Source organism: Cupressus sempervirens, chromosome 5 (assembly GCF_028749045.1).
Source record: "Cupressus sempervirens isolate cs-2001-9-10 chromosome 5, ASM2874904v1, whole genome shotgun sequence".
NCBI classification, from domain to species: domain Eukaryota; kingdom Viridiplantae; phylum Streptophyta; class Pinopsida; order Cupressales; family Cupressaceae; genus Cupressus; species Cupressus sempervirens.
Window position 1 is genome coordinate 963,358,473 of NC_143122.1, and position 19,357 is coordinate 963,377,829.

Here is a 19,357-nt window from a genome sequence, read left to right on the forward strand (position 1 = left end):
AACACTTGTGCCTGGTGGATATGAGCAATGTTAGTATGCTAATAGAAACCAAATTTAAATAAAGCTTCTACAAACTAAACAAAATTCATAAACTTCAAGATAGACTAAGATGAACTCTCAATTGAGAATATCAGCCATTAATGGACTCTCTCAATGAGAAGCTCTCTTGTTGAGTGGCTTTGTCTAAATACATAGGATGTATGCTCAAGCTTATGCTTCAAAAAGGTCTTGAAATGGAGTTGAAATTTGGGTGTGAGTGTATGGTTTTGATGTAAAATGGCTTCTTAAAATGGCATTATTACTTTACTTCATGGATTGTGTTATTTTGCAAAGGGGAAGGATCCAATTTATAGGCAAGAGGCTTGAGGGATTGAGGGCTAAGATGCAAGGATGGGAAAAAGCTAATGGAGGGCTCAGATTGCATGAGAGGAGAGCACATTGATTGTGCTTCCTTATATCCAATCAAGGAGTGACACATGTCACATGGTGAGAGGATGGAGGAAAGGGGAAGGATGAGTCAACAAAGGAGGCTCAAGGGATAAAATCTTCATAAAGACCCTCATAATGGCTTGTAAGAGCAATAAAAGGTCGTAGTCCTAACCTTTCTTTAAAAAGAAGAAAAGCTAAGACCACCAGTAGACCAGCATCCCCCACTAAAGGTGGTAGTCCTTTTCCTTCAATCTAGTCCTTAATCATCCCTAGAACTTTGATTCCTTCTGTTGTTATAATCATCCCTATCAATTTTAGATTACTAGGAATGGCTCTCAATTACCCTTGGGCTGTCGTTATAGGACCTTTGCAACTTGTGGAAAATTTGGGAAGATTTCCTCAAGAGGAATGAGAAATTCCTCCTAGATTCAATGGAGATGGAAAAAAGTCACCTGAAGAACATTTAAATGCTTTCAATACAGCATGTGGAGTCTTGGTTGTAGCATTTGGGGTGTTGGGTGTAGCAATAGAGGAGTTTGTTGTAAGGTTGTTCATCCAAACCCTAAAAAACTCAATAGCTGATTGGTTTCATCATTTACCAAATGCATTTATCACCTCTTGGGACATTATGAAGAGTGCTTTTAAGGCCAGATTCAAGCCAGCTAAAGGTGCAAATTCCTTGCTCATGTAATTGAGCCAAATGAAAAAAGAGATATATGTACCTATGTGTGAATTTGTAGCTAGATTCAATAAAGCCCTACATCAAATACCTGCAGCTAGCAGGCCCAATGATGAGCATCAAAAAGGTTTCTTTTTAAATGTGCTACCCCCAAACATTGGTTTTCCAATGAAAATAGCTAATCCCCAAACACTTGCAACATCCCAAGTTCTTGCCATATAGCTAGAAGATGATCTTATTATATATGGAAAAAGAAAGAAGGATGTGCAAATCCCAAATTGTCAAGCCTCAACATCCTCTTCCTCAAATTATACACTCATCCAAAAAATGGTAATGACCTAATAGCAGTAAAGAAGCAACTCCCAAAGGTTTTTAATCCTTACCAAGATATTCTGTGAAAATTTCGAAACCAAGGTGCTCCTTATAAAGGTAAAAAATATATCCTTCCTACTAATCAATAGAGGCTTAAAATTGAACCTCCCCCTGGAAAAAGAAACTTGTGCATCTTCCATCTTACTAGTGATCATGAAGGGTACACATGTCCTAACAATGTAAGGCATCAACAACTAGAAGCAAAAAAAGAAACTTCAACAAATGTGATAATAGAGGAAGATTCTTCTGAGCGACCTGGTGACTTCATAAATTATTACCTTGAGTATGAATCTAACTCAAATAGGGGTGGTGATATTCTCCTATCTTGGGATGATCCTTCATGTTTAGTCTTGACCAGCGCACAATGAAGAAATAAGATTGATTCTTCATGGAAAAACTCTACAACACCTACTTAGGCAAAATATTTCAAAATAAGAGCTGAAGGTGGGAATAAAACATTGCAAGCTTAGTCTCCTCCACCTCAAATTCTAAAAAGGTCTAATCCCAACTCACTTTTCGATATTGTTGAGTTTTTTAAAACATTTAGAATTGAAATTTTTCCTACTAAATATTTGAGAATGAATCGCAATGAACTCAATAAATTAATTGACTTTTTCAACCAACCTTCATTACATCTTTTCGCCAACCAAAAAAATAGATTTTCTTTTACTAAAGAAGCCCAACCCAAAAGACAATGCCCCATGTAGAAAAACTTCAACCAAAGAAAGTAAATCTAGAGACATTTTCTAGAGAAAAACCTAACCCTTTCTATGTATCTCTTTCCTAACATGGTTTCAAGCGAAGCAATTGTATCAAAGATTCTGGAGCATCAGACAACATAATGCTAGTAACCATAGCTAAAGCTCTTCACTTGCCTCTAACCAAAACATTTGGTAAATTCTACTGAATGGATTCCAAACAAGTACCTCTAGTAGGTGAGATTAAAGATACCCAAGTTTCCCTAGCAATCTTTCTAGATAAGAGGATAAAACTCACCATTCTAGTAGCAGACATCCGTACTAGTTATGGCACGCTCCTTAGTAGAACTTTTTTTTAGGATCTGGTTGGAGAAGTCAAAATTGATTGGTCACAAGAAATCATACCTGTGGGAAAGGAAAGAGTCACTCTATTACCTGAAACCAAGTTCAAAAATACAATATTCCCTTTTGATAACCATAAGTCCAAAATTCTCTATCAAGAAACCAATTTTGCTAACTATTTGATTATGCATGAAATTGAAGAAATAGGAGTTGAGCCTAAAGATACTAATTCACCTTGAGTTTTGGAGTTTGATGGAAGTTGTTATTCAGGTGGTTCTAGAGCTAGCATAGTATTAATATCTCCTTCAAGGCAGATTTTCCTTTCCTCTTTCAAGCTCATTTTCAAAAATACAAACAATACAGCTAAGTATGAAGCCCTATTGCTGAGATTAGAAGAAGCAAAGAAGAGTAATTTAAGATTATTCAGCACAAAAGGAGATTCCAAGTTGATAGTAAACCAAGTTAGTAAATTGTTCTCAATGAAGAATGAAAGATTAAGACACAACAAAAACTGGGTATGGGATGATCTTGATTGGTTTGAATCCAATGATTTATCCACTGAATCCATACCTAGATATCTCAACACAAAAGATGATTCTTTGGTGGTCTTAGCTTCTTTAATGATTCCTCATCCTAAATTTGTAACTAAAAAATATAGTGTGAAAATAATTCATAGACCTAGTGTACCTAACAATAATAGTTCATACAAAGTGTTTAGAAATGATGCCAATATCAGTGCTTTTTTACAAGGTATAGAACCATTTTATACTAATTACTTTGATGGATCAAAATCATAATGTCATGAATTTTTCTTAGGTGCTACTACTAGTGAAACTAGTGATGTCATTTAGCTCAAATGTAATGTGATACCTAAAGGGTTAGTTGAACTAGAGAAGTTCTTTGATAGGAAAGATGTTTTCTTAACTCAAAATTCAACTTTCAAAGAGGTTGAAAACAATGATTATGAGAAAATCAATCTAGGTGATGAAGTTAACCCAAAAATGGTGAATCTAGGGATCTACTGTAAAGGAGATGAGGAAGTAAAATTCACCAAGCTACTAGGTGAATATAAAGATGTGTTTACATAGTCATATATAAAGATTTGAAAACTTTCAAAGGAGGACAATTTAAGCATCACATCACAATAAAGCTAGGTACTTTGCCTTTTAAGGAAAAATTAAGAACCTATAATCCAAAGGTATCAAATGTAATCTTTAAAGAAATTGATGAAATGCTCAAAGCCCACGTCATATTCCCAATACATCATTCCACTTGGGTGGAAAACATAGTGCCCGTGACAAGGAAGAGCAGAGAGATAAGGATCTGCATTGATTTTAAAAATTTGAATCAAACAAGTCTGAAAGGCAATTTTGCTTTACCTATGATGGATCAAATTCTTCAAATAGTTGCTAGCTCATAAATGATGTCCTTCCTTGATGTATTTTTGGGTCATAATCAAATAGACATTGCTAAGGAATATCAACACAAAACTGCATTCACAACTCCTTGGGGCACTTTTGCTTACCAAAGAATGCCTTTTGGGTTAATAAATGCTAGTGAAACTTTTCAGCAAGTGATGAACTCAACCTTTGGACATCTTCTAGACAAAAGTATCACAGTGTATCTAGATGATATGATTGCTTTTTCAAGAAGACAAAAGAAGCATTTGAAAGACCTAAGAAAAATCCTACAAAGATGTAGAGAACATGGGATTTCATTGAACCCTGAGAAGTCTATCTTCTGTGTAACTAAACACAAACTATTAGGGCATATATTTTCAAAAAAGGGGATCAGAATTGATCTAAAGTGGGTAAGAGCAATAAAAAAAATTGTGCCTGCCAGTAAACTACAATGGCATCATGTCTTACTTTGGTCAAATAAATTTCCTCATGAAATTTGCACTTGACTTTGCTGAAACAACCAAGCCAATGGAAAAGCTATTGAGTGAGAAGTAGAACTTCAAAAGGGATGATCTGGCTATCAATTCATTTGAAGAATTAAAGGTGGCTATTGCTAAAGCACTAGTCCTTATTCACCCTGATTTTGACTAGGATTTCGTAATGAATTGCTATGCATCTAAGCACACCATGTCTAGAATTCTTCTTCAAAAGAATGAGAAGAATGAAGAAGTTCCAATCTCTTTTATGAGTGTTCCTTTGAAAAAGCATGAGTTGCACTATTTGCTTGCCAAGAAATAAGCTTTTTCAGTTGTGAAAGTGGTTACATAGTTTCAATATTATATCCTACATTTGCACTCTGTGGTCTATGTTCTAACTGTAGCTGCTAAGAGCATCCTTACACTACAAGACATAGTCATGAATAACCGAGCTAGTTGGATATCAAAAGTGCAAGAGTTTTATCTTGATATCAAACCCATCAAATTGGTCCAAGGTCAAGAGCTTTGTAAGATAATGGTAGAGAATAAGGAGGAGGAGCCTTTCCCTAATTGCCTATTGGCGGGATTGAGAGATGAGTAGTTCTTAGATATAGCATATTTTCTAATATATGGACATTTCCCAGAGCAGTTAAAGGGAAAAAATTGTAGAAGTGTACAAATTAGAGCTGCAAAATTTGTGATTGTAGATGACATCCTATGTAAGAATGGTTTAGATGGAATGTTCCTTAGATGTGTCGATGTTGATCAATAGGAAAAGCTACTACAAACCTTTCATAATGAAGCATGCAGCAAACATTTTTCTTCCACAGTCACTACTTTTAAGATCTTAAGGAGCTGGTACTACTGGCCAAGTATGTTCAAATCTGCCTATAAATGGGTAAGAGACTATGAAAAATGCAAATTGTTCACCAGTAAACCACAATTAGCCACCCTCCCATTAAAGCTAGTAGTAATTGAAGAACCCTTTCAGCAATACGTATTAGATTTTATAGGTTCCACAAACCCAATCTCTAGTGCAGTCCACACTCATATTCTTACCACCACAAACTAATTTGCCAAATGGGTAGAGGCAATACCAAAAAAGGAAACAAAATCATAGGTGGTATGCAAGTTCTTAAATGAAATTATTTTGACTCAATTTGGGGTACCGGTCAAAGTAGTGACTAATAATGCTCAAAAAATTTCATCTCAAGAGATTCAAGTTTTTTGCTATAATCACGAAATTTGATTGTCACATTCATCTAACTATTTCCTACTAGGTAATGGGAAAATCAAGTCTACAAACAAGTATTTGATTAATATCATGGAAAAATTGGTAGACGATAAGGGAAGACATTGTCATAAGAAACTCTATGAAGCACTTTGGGTAGATAGAACTTCTCCTAAAAGAGCCATTGGCATGACCCCTTTTGAGTTAATTCATGGAGTAGAAGCACAATTATCTCTCCCTTTGGAATTGGCCACACTAAATCGACAAAAAGCAATAGAAGGTGAGATTTTTGTCAACTCTCTTGAAAAGCAGATACTTTATCTTCAAAAGATTGAAGAAGAAAGGATGGATTTGGTAGACCATATAACAAAACATCAGGCCAGGGTAAAGAAGATTTTTTATCAAAGGGCAAGGCCTAGGATTTCATGGAAGGAGACAAAGTGCTATTGTGGGATAAAAGAAGAGAACCCAGTGGAGCACATAGCAAATTTGAAAGCTTGTGGAAGGGACCATTCATTATGTCTTAGGAGTTGGGATCAAATGCTTTCAGGTTAAATTATTTCAATGGGGATGATCTACCCCTATCCTATAATGGACAAGATCTTAAGTTGTTCCAATTTTAGTTTTGTCCTATTTTCATTGTACATATCCATTTTCTAGTGTTGGTTTCCCTTTTTGTCTTTTTTATTTTGTTGTTCCCATTTAAGAACCCATTGTCCATTGAAGTCATTTTAAAAGATAAGTCTATGAAGCTAGAGATTCTAGATTCATACTAGATCCTTATAGTCTCATTCCCCAGTCAGAGCTAATTGTTGGCCCCAAATTTGTCTTGTTGATTATAGATACTGATACCCAAAATTTTACTAAGTTGAACTTGAACTTGAACCAAGTACCCATTTATTTCAACTTCTACTTCAAGCTGGTATCTTTCGCACAAATGCAAAATCATTTTTTTCATTTCTCCATTAGTGCAATAGATCCCATGCAAAGAAGGGGTTGAATTTGAAGCAAGAAAATGTAGCTTCAACTTCAACTTCATCTCTTTTATTTCTAATGATTACACTTGTTTTCTTCTTAGAGAGATTTAGTTAAACAAATCATGTACATTTTACTTAAAGGAGGCCCCACTTCCTTACCATGTGTTCAAGATGTAAAAGAAAATAAATGTAATAGTTAAGCGACATGTGTTGAAAGTATTAGTAAATTCTAGGAAAGTAATGTTGGAGTTGATGAAAGCCAACTCTGAAGATGCCCAAGATCACTTGCATGCGAGAACCTGTCAAAGAGAAGCCAAGGAGAGGAAGAGCATGGAGCAAGGGAAAAACCCTAAATGAACATGAGAGACAATATGTGCAAACACAAGAAGAAAATGTATTTACAATATGCACAATGCCTTTTTGAAAATACAATGAGGGAGAGGTCACTTATAAAGACCTCAAGGAAGCTTGTAGAACAAGCTGGAAGGTGGTAGAAGATAAGGATGACAACTCAGCGCATATCCACAAAAGGTGGAACATGCTAGAAGGGAAAAAACTCCCGTGTTGTCAACAACTAACCACTAAATTCATTAAATTCAAAGTATTAAATAAATGCATTTACCTAAGTAAGCTTAAGTAATAGAATAAATAATTAATAATTAATTAATTATTTACTCTAAAACTCCCCCTTAAGTGCAACTTAGGGAAATGCCTTAAGCTCACAAAACTAAGATGAATGCAGAATGGGTCCCGGCAATGAGGCCATTTTAGGTACCTATGAACAATGCAACAAAAGATGCAACCTCTGTAAATGGGGAAAGATAGAAAACTATGTGGGAAAAACCCTCCCCCAAAAAGAGGTAAGAACCTAGTGAAGAACTGAAGAAGCCTCCAACTAGGGAAATGTCCCCTAAAACATGAACAAGGAGTGATCATGAAGAAGCATCACTGAAGCATGAAGAAGCCACAAATCTGCCAAACTGTTGATCTAAAAACCTCCATGGAAGAAGAATGCACAAACTGAGCATGTCTATATGGGAGATGATCCATCTCACTAAAATGCATAGGTAGCTAGCCACTGTAATCGCCTTGTATATAGGATCAACCACTGAATACATAGTTCACACTATCGAACCATCAAACCAAGGATGCATTAGAACAACAGCATAACCCCCCCTTAATGTAGATGGGGTTTGATGATAGGCAACTGAGAAAGTGGGCCAAATTCTCTTACAGACGAACCAAGAACGATGAGAGGCGAAAAGAGGTACAAAACACCCATAATGACACGATCAAATTGACTCTACATGGGGCTAATGTTGTGGAAGGGACACTCACTTGACAAAGGGAGAATGCCTAAAATAGAAAACAACTATCCCCCCCATGGTGTTTTATGAAAATAGTGCATGTAGAACTGAGTCAAAACAACATTCATGATCCTCGAAATGCAAAAGTGACACTTAATCTTAGTGTGATACATAAAAGTTCTTCAAAATGATAGCTACAATGATCAAAAGTAAAAAAAAAGCTACAACAAAATAAAGTACAGCTAAAAACAAGAGAATCCATGCCAGGAAAATGATCCTCGGGCCTAAAAAACTCAAAATATCCACCATATAGCAAAAATGCCAAAACTATGATAGAAAGAGCATGGGCCAAAAACTCAAGAAAAGGACTAAATTTCTCAAAAGGTGATAGAACCAGCTTTCCAAAGATATAAAGTTTTCAAAAAATGGGCATGGGACGCAAAAGATATGGTTGTCGGAGTCAAAAATAGAACTTGAAACTTCAACTAAAAAAATATGTAATAAAAATACATCAAAATCTAAAATACCTACAGCAAAGTCTCCATCTCAGAACCAGCTTTTCGGCACTTCTTTCGGATCGGAAAAATACCTCCGTATGCTCAAGTTATGGCCAAAAAACCAAAGGTAGGTCCAAAACAAAACCTAAAGGACAGGTGCAAGAAGGATGTTGATGTAGTGTTGACATCATGCTAACATCAGTATGTCACTGGTTTAAAATTGATAGCTTGCAAGCTGTTGTTGCAAAAAATAAAACCACGTGGCAGTGCCACGTGGATGCCACATGGCAAAATGCTGAGCTAGCAGGGGCAAGGTGGCAACCCTGCCATGTGTCACGCAGTGAAAGGCATTGTAGCTGATAGCGGACATGTGTCAGAATCTACAATTGCCAACTCTATACTAAGTTGGACTAGACGTTTCAGTGGTGGAGAAACAAAACAACTGACAGAGGAGAAGCAGAACTGGCAGAGGTGGAGCGGTCCAGTTGCAAATGTTGGTAGAGGGCGCAGGAAGGCGATGTAGGGGTGGCTCATCGGCGACAGTCGGGCTGAGGTTGCCCAGTGGCTGCTCAGTTGGCTGCGGTGGCCAACGAGTGGAGTGCGGGTGGCCGCCTAGCGGCACGTTGGCGGCGTGGTGAAAATAATTTTTTGTAAATATTTTCCTGCAAAAAATCATCTGTACATCCGTACGAAAGGTCCTCCAAACAAAAAAAATTTGCCTCCCAGAGCTCTATCTCCAAAATCAAAAAGTTTTATATGAATCCTAACTACAAATAGCCATCTGGATCCAATGGTGATGTTTTTTGGGCCCCAATATGCTCTGAAAAATCATTGATCCCCTGATTCGATAAAAAAGCATAAACAAACTAGGGCTTGTGACTTCAAATCATGGCTTCAAAAATCTTCAACCAAGCAGTAGCAGGAAGGCTCTGATACCATGTTGGAGTTTATGAAAGCCAACTCCAAAGATGCCCAAGATCACCTGCATGCAAGAACCTGTCAAAGAGAAGCCAAGGAGAGGAAGAGCATGGAGCAAGGGAAAAACCCTAAATGGACATGAGAGACAATATGTGCAAACACAAGAAGAAAATTTATTTACAATATGTACAATGCCTTTTTAAAAATACAATGAGGGAGAGGTCACTTATAAAGACCTCAAGGAAGCTTGTAAAACAAGCTGGAAGGTGGTAGAAGATAAGAATGACAACTCAACACATATCGACATATGGATTAAATACAAAGTATTAAATAAATTCATTTACCTAAGTAAGCTTAAGTAATAGAATAAATAATTAATAATAAATTAGTTATTTACTCTAACAAGTAAAAGTAATGATTATCTGGCATCATTAAAATAAGTTTGTAGGTTGATGTGATGGAGAAGATCAATGATAAATAGTTAAAATGTCTTGTCAAATAAATTTACATGCCAATATTAATGATTTTGCACACTCCATATCTATCCTTGGTTTTCCAAAAATCTTGTGTTTTAAAATCCTTCATTTTCTTGTTTAATTGCCTATCTTACTATGTCGGAGCCCAAAACATCAAGCTAGCAAGAACAAAACTAGAAGTGCTTGACTTAGCAAAAACAAGTGAGTGTACATTTTGGCTCCCTCTGTATATTTTTCTTTCTTGCTCTTGTTTCTCTTGATTAAAGTTTTCTTTTTAAGCATTTAAGTTTGTGATTCCATGTCAAGGTGGCCATGACTCTTTTTTGACCTAAGCTCCCTAAACCTAAGAAGCCCTATTTGTTAATCTCTTTGTCTGAGATACAAGATACTTTCCTATTCAATGTAGACCTAACCTAATTGGTAGAGAGACCAAATAATGCACAAGCTGGACCCATTTACCAGAAACTCACTAGTAGTTGTTTGATAGCATCTACCACTGTCCCAACTACCATAGGGTGTCTAGTGTTGATTGTGGAGTGTGTGAATCATTATGAACCACATACCAAATTTATAAAGAAGGTCACAAGTGAAGTTTTAAAAAATTGATAGAGGTACAGTTAGTTCCTCCTTAAGGATACCTCATAAAGAACCTAGTGAGCCATGGACTTATGAAGAATATGGACACTTGTATGAAAAGAAAAAGAAAGATTATGATTCTATTGTGGCACGGACCTAGCTTTTAAAGCCAACACTAGGAGACTCAAACTTACCCAAACCACTAACTATTGAGCATTTCATTAAAGAGATCACTGACATAGTTTTTCTACTCAACGTAGTAAAAGGAAATGAGTATCCTTTTCACTGGGATGACTAGATGTATTTGTTCATACAAAAAAAATTTGATGGACAAAAATTCATGACTGGGCAGATTTGATAGCTGAAGGGTTGCACTCAGGTCTTCTAAGTTTGAATAACTTTGGTCCTTTCTTCATGTCCTCCTTTTTGGTTTACATCTTGGCTATGTCAAAAGAATGGGAAGGTCTAGCACATGAACCTTGGACAAAATACATGACCATATATCATTATTAGAGAATTCTATAAGCAAAGGAAACCTACAAAAAATTCAGTAGGATTAATGTTGTGTTCCTAGGGAGACAAGTTTTTGAGCTCTGGGGTCAAGAGAATTGTAGGATCTTAGAAGAATCTATGCAAACTATTAAGATTTATTGTTGTTTTTATATAAAGTTCTTCTAGATTCACCTACATTAGAGTCAAGGGTTTCAATTATGAACCTCTTAAGCTACCTCACTACTGACTTGGTGATATTGCCCTTTTTGAAATCTATAGGCAACTCCTGAATGTCACTGATTTGTCTAAAAATATTAAAAAGACTCATACTACCCTATTTCCTATAGAAATCGTCCACTATAGGTATCCTAATGTCAAACAGGCTGTGTTGATAGATTTAGCAATATCCAAACTAGGCCTCAAGCCCTACCTTGCTAGAGAGAACTTCAATTATGTAGGATTCACCAGGTAAAATCTAAAATATGTGTCCTCCCTCAGGCATGTTCCTCATTAGAAGTCTACTAGGCCAATCACTCTAATGAGTTTGAAGTGAGAAAAAGATTGAGGTTGAGATTGACCATAATCCAAATACAAGCATTCAAAGTTCAACTTGACATCTATGAGATGAAAGAAAATGATAATGAGGAAGTGGTTGATCCTCTATATATTGAAAAAATCCAATTTCTCCCTATCCCTGAGCTAGACTAGAACAAGAGAGAAGAAGATGATTTGTATTCTTGCATGATAAGAGTTTTGAAGAGAATAGAAAATTGGTTAGCTCAAAAGATGAATCAAGTGTCAATTCAAGAAAAGCCCAAAAAGAATTTAAGAGCTGAAAAATAGAAGCCTTTAAGAAAGCTAATTGTGCCCTCTAATGTTGCTATTGGTGATTGTTTTCTAGGTCAAATGGATGCTAAATTTGAATTATTTGTTCTTCTAGTTCAACTTCAAATAGTGAGCACTAAGAGAACTACTCATTTGTACACCTAAAGCAAGAAGGTTGTGCAAAATAGAGCAGAGAGTAGGATCACGATAAACTTGGATTCCCTATAAATCGAAGTGATAATAGAACAAATAATTTCCCCTAATATGCCTAACTCAATAAAAGTCCAGCAGAAAATGGTAGAAGGAGATAGTGCATCAATGAGTACTCTGGCTTTGATTAACAACATTGTCATGCCTGGAAAGGAGCCTTTGACACCTATGTCGTTGGAGAACTTTGTAGAAAAGAAAGGAAGCATAGTACCACTCTCCACACTAGTGGATGACTTGGTGAGTAAATGCCTTGCAAGGTCTTCTTAAATAAAGAAAGCAAAAATAGAATCTCGAATCAATTTTGGCAAGGACATAGGATGGTGGTTGGCACAATTTACCAAACCTCCACATGATAAACTTTAGGAAGAACTCATGCCTCAAGATTATTAGGTATCAAAACTAGACTTGGGTAAAGGCAGTAGAGTCATGGACATGAAAATATTTGAGTTTTCTAACAAGAAGATTGTAGACTAAGTATGGAAAGATGCTAAAGATAAAAAAAAATATGAAGGAAGCTGTGCGAAGCATGGCCCAATATATCAGTGTAATTTTGAATCCTGAATCAAATCCTATCAATGAAATATCAGCCATTGTTGATGTCAAGTCTCTAGCTAATCAATAGTTCTTGGTTAATTTACAAAAGTGTAAATCCATAGCTAAGACATTTGAAGAATGGGTTCAGACTCTGCAAACTAAAGCAGTAACACAAGTGTATCTTCTAACTGATACTCATAAAGAAACCTCAATTTTCACTAAGAAGGTTGAATAAAATATCAAGGGATATGAGAAGGAGAAAAATAATTGGATGAAATTAATGTTGTGTATTGATGAAATGTAGGGGCATGGCCTGCAAAAATTCCTCTCTAAATTCCCTATGGCTAGTCTTGACGATAAAACTTTCCATGTGATCTTAGAATTCATTAAATGGAGAAATGAAGTAATTGTGTAGGGTGTAGCTAAAATCAAAGAAATAATATCTAAGCTTGGGTCATAGATGATATAATTCTCGATGACCTAAAGTGGTTTTATAAGTAGTGTGGCGAAGGAGAAGGTGACTATGTCTTACCCACAAAAGATATCATCAAACAAATGCAAAAGAAATTCTTGGAGCTTCAATAAAAAAAATCACTTATGAAACAAGACTTTTAAAACATCGCCCATGTTGAAGCCATGTTGATAATCAACCAGAAGCACCTAGAGATGCATGAAGGAAAGATAGTGAAGCTGAAGAGGGAAAAAGAAGTCTAGAAATAAAGGATTTCTTTTCTCGATCTACCACATCAGTCAATCATCTCATCCTTTACTACCATGTATGAAAGCAAGAAAGCTAGAAGGATTTCTACTCACATGGACAAAGCCTTGTGACACTTGATATTTCTTTGTTGCATGCCTTCTAGTTTTATTTTCACTATTTTGCTTTACTTAGTTAGCTTGGCTAAGTAACCAAATAACTATCTACTTTTGGCAGGGTAATTTTTTATTATGTTATCCATCATCGAAGGGTATATATATGTAATAACTATTTTTAAAAAGACTCTCTCTCAGTGGATGTGAAACCAAAAATATTTTTGATTTGGTATCTCAATTTTGAAAAGAAAACTTTGATGCAAAATTTTGTTGTGATGGGGAAATATAAGATTCTCCAGTTTTATGTTTTGAATCTTTTCTGGAATAGATAATATTGTCTATTCTGTAATGATTTGTATCATTAAGAAGATTGATCGTCTATGGAAAGGTTTACATTATCTTATCACAATTTAGAATCTTGCTATTAAGGTTGAGAGAATTCAAAAGGATAGTAGTAAAAGTGAGCTTCAAATCATTTTCATCTATAGGGATTAGTCATGTGGATGATCTTGGTTATTAAATTTAAATGGTTTTTCAATCTACACATTATTTCATTTTTATGAATTAATTGTTTCAGTTTTTTTAGTTTTTTCTTTAAAATTTTCATTGGGAGGGATTTCCCTCAAAAGAGGAATTAATGAATATCTTTTCAAACTAGTTGTTACACCTTATAGTATTTTGAAGTGATACTAAGTAGAGAATTCCTTATACATGTTGGGAATTTCAATCTTGTAGTTTATTAGGTGTAAGGGTAAATTGTGTGTGGTTATTGATGGTGGGAGCACTAAAAAATTTGTGTCAGAGGAGATGGTCTCAAAGCTACATCTCTAGAGGGAGAAACACCCCTATCCATATCAGATTTTATGAGTATAAGATGATCATAAGGTCTTGGTTAGTGAATAATGTTTGGTAAAGTTCAAGATTGAGAGTTACCATGAAAATACTCTTTGTGACATCATATTGATAGATGTATGTCATTATTTTTGTGAAACTTGTGGCAGTATGATATGCATGATGTACATGATGGTCGTACAAACACCTATTCTTTGACAAAGGGTGGATTTTGTTACAAGTTGAAGCCCTTGATATATGAAGATTAAAATGTATGTAGTGGTGCTAGGGTATGTCTTGTTGATGGAAGAAAATTTATGGATGGCATGAAACATCATCATATGTGTTATGCTTTAATTCCTAGAAAGGATAAGGAAGGTAGTAGTAAAGTCTAGTTGAAGTCTCTTGTCTATTAAGTATGGAGATATCATATCTAATAATGTCCCTAAAGGGTTTTCGCCAATAAGGTAAATCAATCATCTAATAGATTTAGCCCCTGGAGCTAGTTTTCCTAACAAGGCTACTCATAGGATGAATCCTATAGAGATTGAGCAGTTGAACAAATAAGTTTAGGAGTTGTTTAGGAAACATCTAATTCAAGAGAGTCTAAGTCCTTGTGTAGTACTTGTAGTACTAGAACCAAATAAGGATGGAGAGTGGAGGATGTGTATACACTATTTAGATATAAAAAAGATAACCATCAAGTACAAATTTCCTTTTCTAACGATGGATGATCTTATGGACTACATAAGTGGAGCTTAGTACTTCACAAAGATAGATCTCAAGATTCACTATCACTAGATATGGATAAGAGAGGGAGGTGAGTGGCAGACTCTATTCAAGACCAAGGAGGGTCTATATGAGTGGTTAGTCATGCCCTTTGGGCTAACCAATGTGCCAAGAACCTTCATGTGGCTTATGAATGAGGTGCTTAAGAAATTTATTGGAAACATTGTTAATTGTCTATTTGGATGATATTTTCATTTTGAGTAAGTTGCTAGGTGGGCATTTTTCCACATTTTTAGTTTCTTTGAGAGGTTGAGGAAAGAGAAATTGTTTATTAATTTGAAGAAGTGTAGCTTTTTCAAAATGGAGCTAGTCTATTTGGGGTTTTTCAAATCAGTTGAAGGTCTCAAAATAGACCTAGAGAAGGTGAAGGTCATCTTGGAATGGCCTATTCCAAGGTCATCCACTAAGGTGAAGTCATTCCATGGTTTGGCTAGTTTTTTTAGGAAATTCATTAGAAATTTTTTAAGTAGTTTTGTATCCCTTACTAAAACAATGAGATGGGATACAAAGTTGTTCAAGTGGACTACATGAGCTGCAAGGAGTTTTGAGTTGATAAAGAAGAAGGTGGCAGAGAAACTTGTGTTGACACTTCCTAATTTTAACAAAGTGTTCCGGGTGGATTCTAATGCTAGTGGCAGTGTCATTGAAGTTTTATTCAGACATAAAGGTAAGCCTACTACATATTTTAGTGATAAATTAAATGATGCCAATAAGAAGTATTATGTTTATGATTAGGATTTCTATACAATTGTTCAAGCTTTAAATAAATGGAGGTATTATTTGTTGCCCAAAGAATTTTTTTTGTGCACTAATCTTCAAGGATCATAGTACCTAAATAAAAAAGGTAAATTAAATCATATACATTCATCCATTTTTATTGAAATATTGAACTGGACATTCTGATAGGGTTACAGATGCATTAAGTAGGAGATAACTACTACTGACAGAAATGTAGATTGAAGTGGTTGGATTTAATAAAATCAAGACCTTGTACCCTATTAGCCCTTGATTTTGTGTCCTTTTTGTTTCAAAGTAATTTTGCAATATTTTGAAATTTCAACGGTCACACCCTTTGTTTAGGGAAATAATTTTGAAATAAACTCTAAGTGCAAACGTGAAGTATTTAAAAATCCCTGTTATTATTATTTTTTAAAATATTTGGTAGGGTTATTTCCTTATTAGTTTTAAATTTGCACAAAATAGGGTTAATTATTTAAGTCATGTCTTATTCTCAACCCTTGGTTTCATCTTCATTAGCTCACATCCTATATAAATGTGTTTCTTTTAACCCAAGTGATGAGTTATTTCTTGATAACCATTGATCTTCCCTAGATCTACAGCTCTCACTTTCTCACAAGTTGAAGATGTTGTATGTTTAAGAAATGCAACAATACAATCTTATGACACCTATCTTACGGGACCATAGGATCGTAGTAATTAGCAATTCTAATCTTAGCCCTTAGATCTTCGTAAGAACAATGCTTCTCGCTTTATCATTTAATAAAATTATGCGCGATTTAAAAAATGTGACAATGTGATATTTTGACATGTGGACATCACGGGGCCATAAAAGACTTCCTAAAATAATTCATTAGCATATGCCAGCTACCACCCTATGATTGGTTCTCAATTTAGATTAATCTTTTTTCTCTTGTTAAGCTCTTGATCGTTGATCAAATTGTATATCAATCTTAGTCGTATTCTTGCAAAATAAAAGTGTTTGGTGTTTAAAGAATACGAGAATGTGATCGCTTGACACATGTCCTGATGGGACCACACTACATTGAACAGTTTAAAGAATGGGCATTTTCTCAGCCATAGATTAAGATGAAGATCTACGATAGTCATATTCTCACAAAAGAAAAATGAAGGGTTTTAACCAAAGTAAGAATGTGAGGGAGTGACTCATGGAGGTAGTGGGACTAGTTTTTATTATGAGCTTACAAGGAACGATGTTAACATAAAGTATGAGGTGGTGTGTTTTGATTCATTCTTGGCATTATGAATAGCAACATTAAAGTATTTTTTTCCCACCATTAGATCAAAGGATGATTGATGCCTCTAATTGTCTTGAAAAATGAAAATGGTTGATGTTTAAGAAATGCAAGAATGTGAGGGCATCACCATGTTTCCCTATGGGATACCTTTTTAACACACCAGCATCCATAAATCATAACCCTCCATTATCTAAGGATCTATGGTGGTTCCATTCTCATAAAAGAAATAAGCAAGAAGTTTAACAAAAGTGAGAAAGTGACAAATTGAGATGTGTCTTAGTGGGCCAATTTTCTATAAGGATAATTTAGAAAGCATGGTTATTTCTTGATCATTTTATGTAAGGTTGATCAAGGGTTATCATGATCTCACAAAATTTAAGTGCAAGGTTTTTAACCAAAGTGATAATACAAAAAGTTGACATGTGTCCCAGTAAACAAAAAGGTGGTGCAGTAACAAGTTTGAATCATAGCCATTAGATTTTTCTTGGAATGACCATTTTTCAAGGAAACCTCGTATGAATGAATTTGGTATAAAGTCTAAAAATCCTTCCACAATCTGGTACAATACAAAACAAAATTGAAACAGAGTGAATAGAGCCTGGATTTCTTAGCCTTCATATTGTGAATAGTTGTGAACAAGTTTTCTTTCTATGATCAGAGATTTGTGAATAAGTATCCAAATGTTGCTATGAAAATTTTTTCTATTTCAAAATTTTCTAAATTGATAAGATGCCTCCACGAAGATACTTTTCTGAAAAGATAGATTATTTGTACAAAAACGTGCATGATTATTTCCTTAAATAATTTATCCCTTCCACAAATGAAAATATGAAGGGAAAGAAACTAGTCCTAAAGAACCTTAGACTGAGGATTGATGAAGGTTTCTGTGATAAAAGAAATTGGTTGAGAGATACAAAAACATCAATGAGTGGTCCAGAATTGTTGAGGAAAAGGTTTTCTCAAAGAAACCATGATACACCACTGAACAATGTTTTGGATTTTGACATTGGAAAACTAGTTGTGTCATGTGTCTTCATGGATGATGATTTGTTGGAAATGTTGGCAAAGGGGTATTGACCCTATGTTCTAGGTTACGAAGAACCATATCGGAGATAATTTATTTAGGATAATAGTTGAAGTGATCATAGAGGTTTTTATGTTAAACCCTAACCTTTCTCTGCATGAAAAGATTGACTTTGACAATTTGTAGTCCAAGTATGATTCTCAAAGAATATGCCTTCAAGGAGGACCACTACAAGAGCATTTTGCAAAGGTGGGGCATCGGACACCTGTAACACATTCTACCCTAGGGCCCTTGTTAAAGAAATATTTGAACCCTAGGGTAAAAGCCCTTTATATTTCCCTTTGCAAGATTTTTGGCATGGATGAATAGGAACACATCCTAGCATCCTTGATTTTTATGATGGCTCAAATTTTGTAGTATGGAATAAGCTTTATTATTTATTTTGCCTCCCATTTGGCTGAAGAAATACATAATAGGATAATTGGCATAAGAAAGGGTAAGGTTGACAAACCCTTTGGCTAGTATTCTTTTCCAATGTATATATGTATTTTTAGGGCATTTCTATCTTCACAAATGACATTAAACTAGAGTGAGAAAGGGATGGAGAGAAGCTATCAGTAGAGCTCTATAGTTAAGATATGACTTGGGAAGTCATAGATTCTAGTTTTGTTCATTTTGATAGATATTTTGCATCAAATATGAGGACATTATTAAGTGGAGACAACCCTCAAATTCCCAAACCCTTACTGGAGTTGATCAAGACTAAGGATCCTACTAAGGGTCTATAGGTTAGTCATAATTGGGGAGACATCATCTTGAATTCAATGTCTACTATTTTCACAATGTATGGTTACCAAGAAAAGCCCCATGTCCTATCCTACTAGGTGCCTCTAAAGGAAGGAATTATTGAGTTCTAATAGTTGATTGGAGGACTTTAAGAGAGAGAGTTGGTGGGAAGATCTAGGGGGACAACTTTTCATAACTTTATAATTGTCCACAATTTTGTCCTGACCAAAGGAGGATGGAGATACTTTGGTAAGTTTCTTGATAGATATCAAGTGGTCCAATCTCATTCTTGTTTTATAGATCCAGAAGGATTTTTTGAAATGTTTAAAGAAAGAACTTGGGCCAAATCTTATGAACATATATTTTACTTTCCTAAAGATATGATTAGGATGACATCTATTTACAAGAATAGGAAGTAATGAAAGAAAAATGGAGAACTTATAGTAGGGTTTTGGAGTTTATTAATGCTTTAGATAAAAAGTATGATCCTTTGGCTAATATCAAGTTTTGGGGAGACAAGGTAAATAAATTGATGATACATTTTTCTAGCATCATGAAAACCTTGAATGATAAGGAGGCATTGATAAAAGCATACCTAGACTAGGCCAAGGAGGTAGAAAGGAGAATGGTGAATAGGATTATCATCAGTCCAAGGTGGTACATCCTCCAAAGGAACAT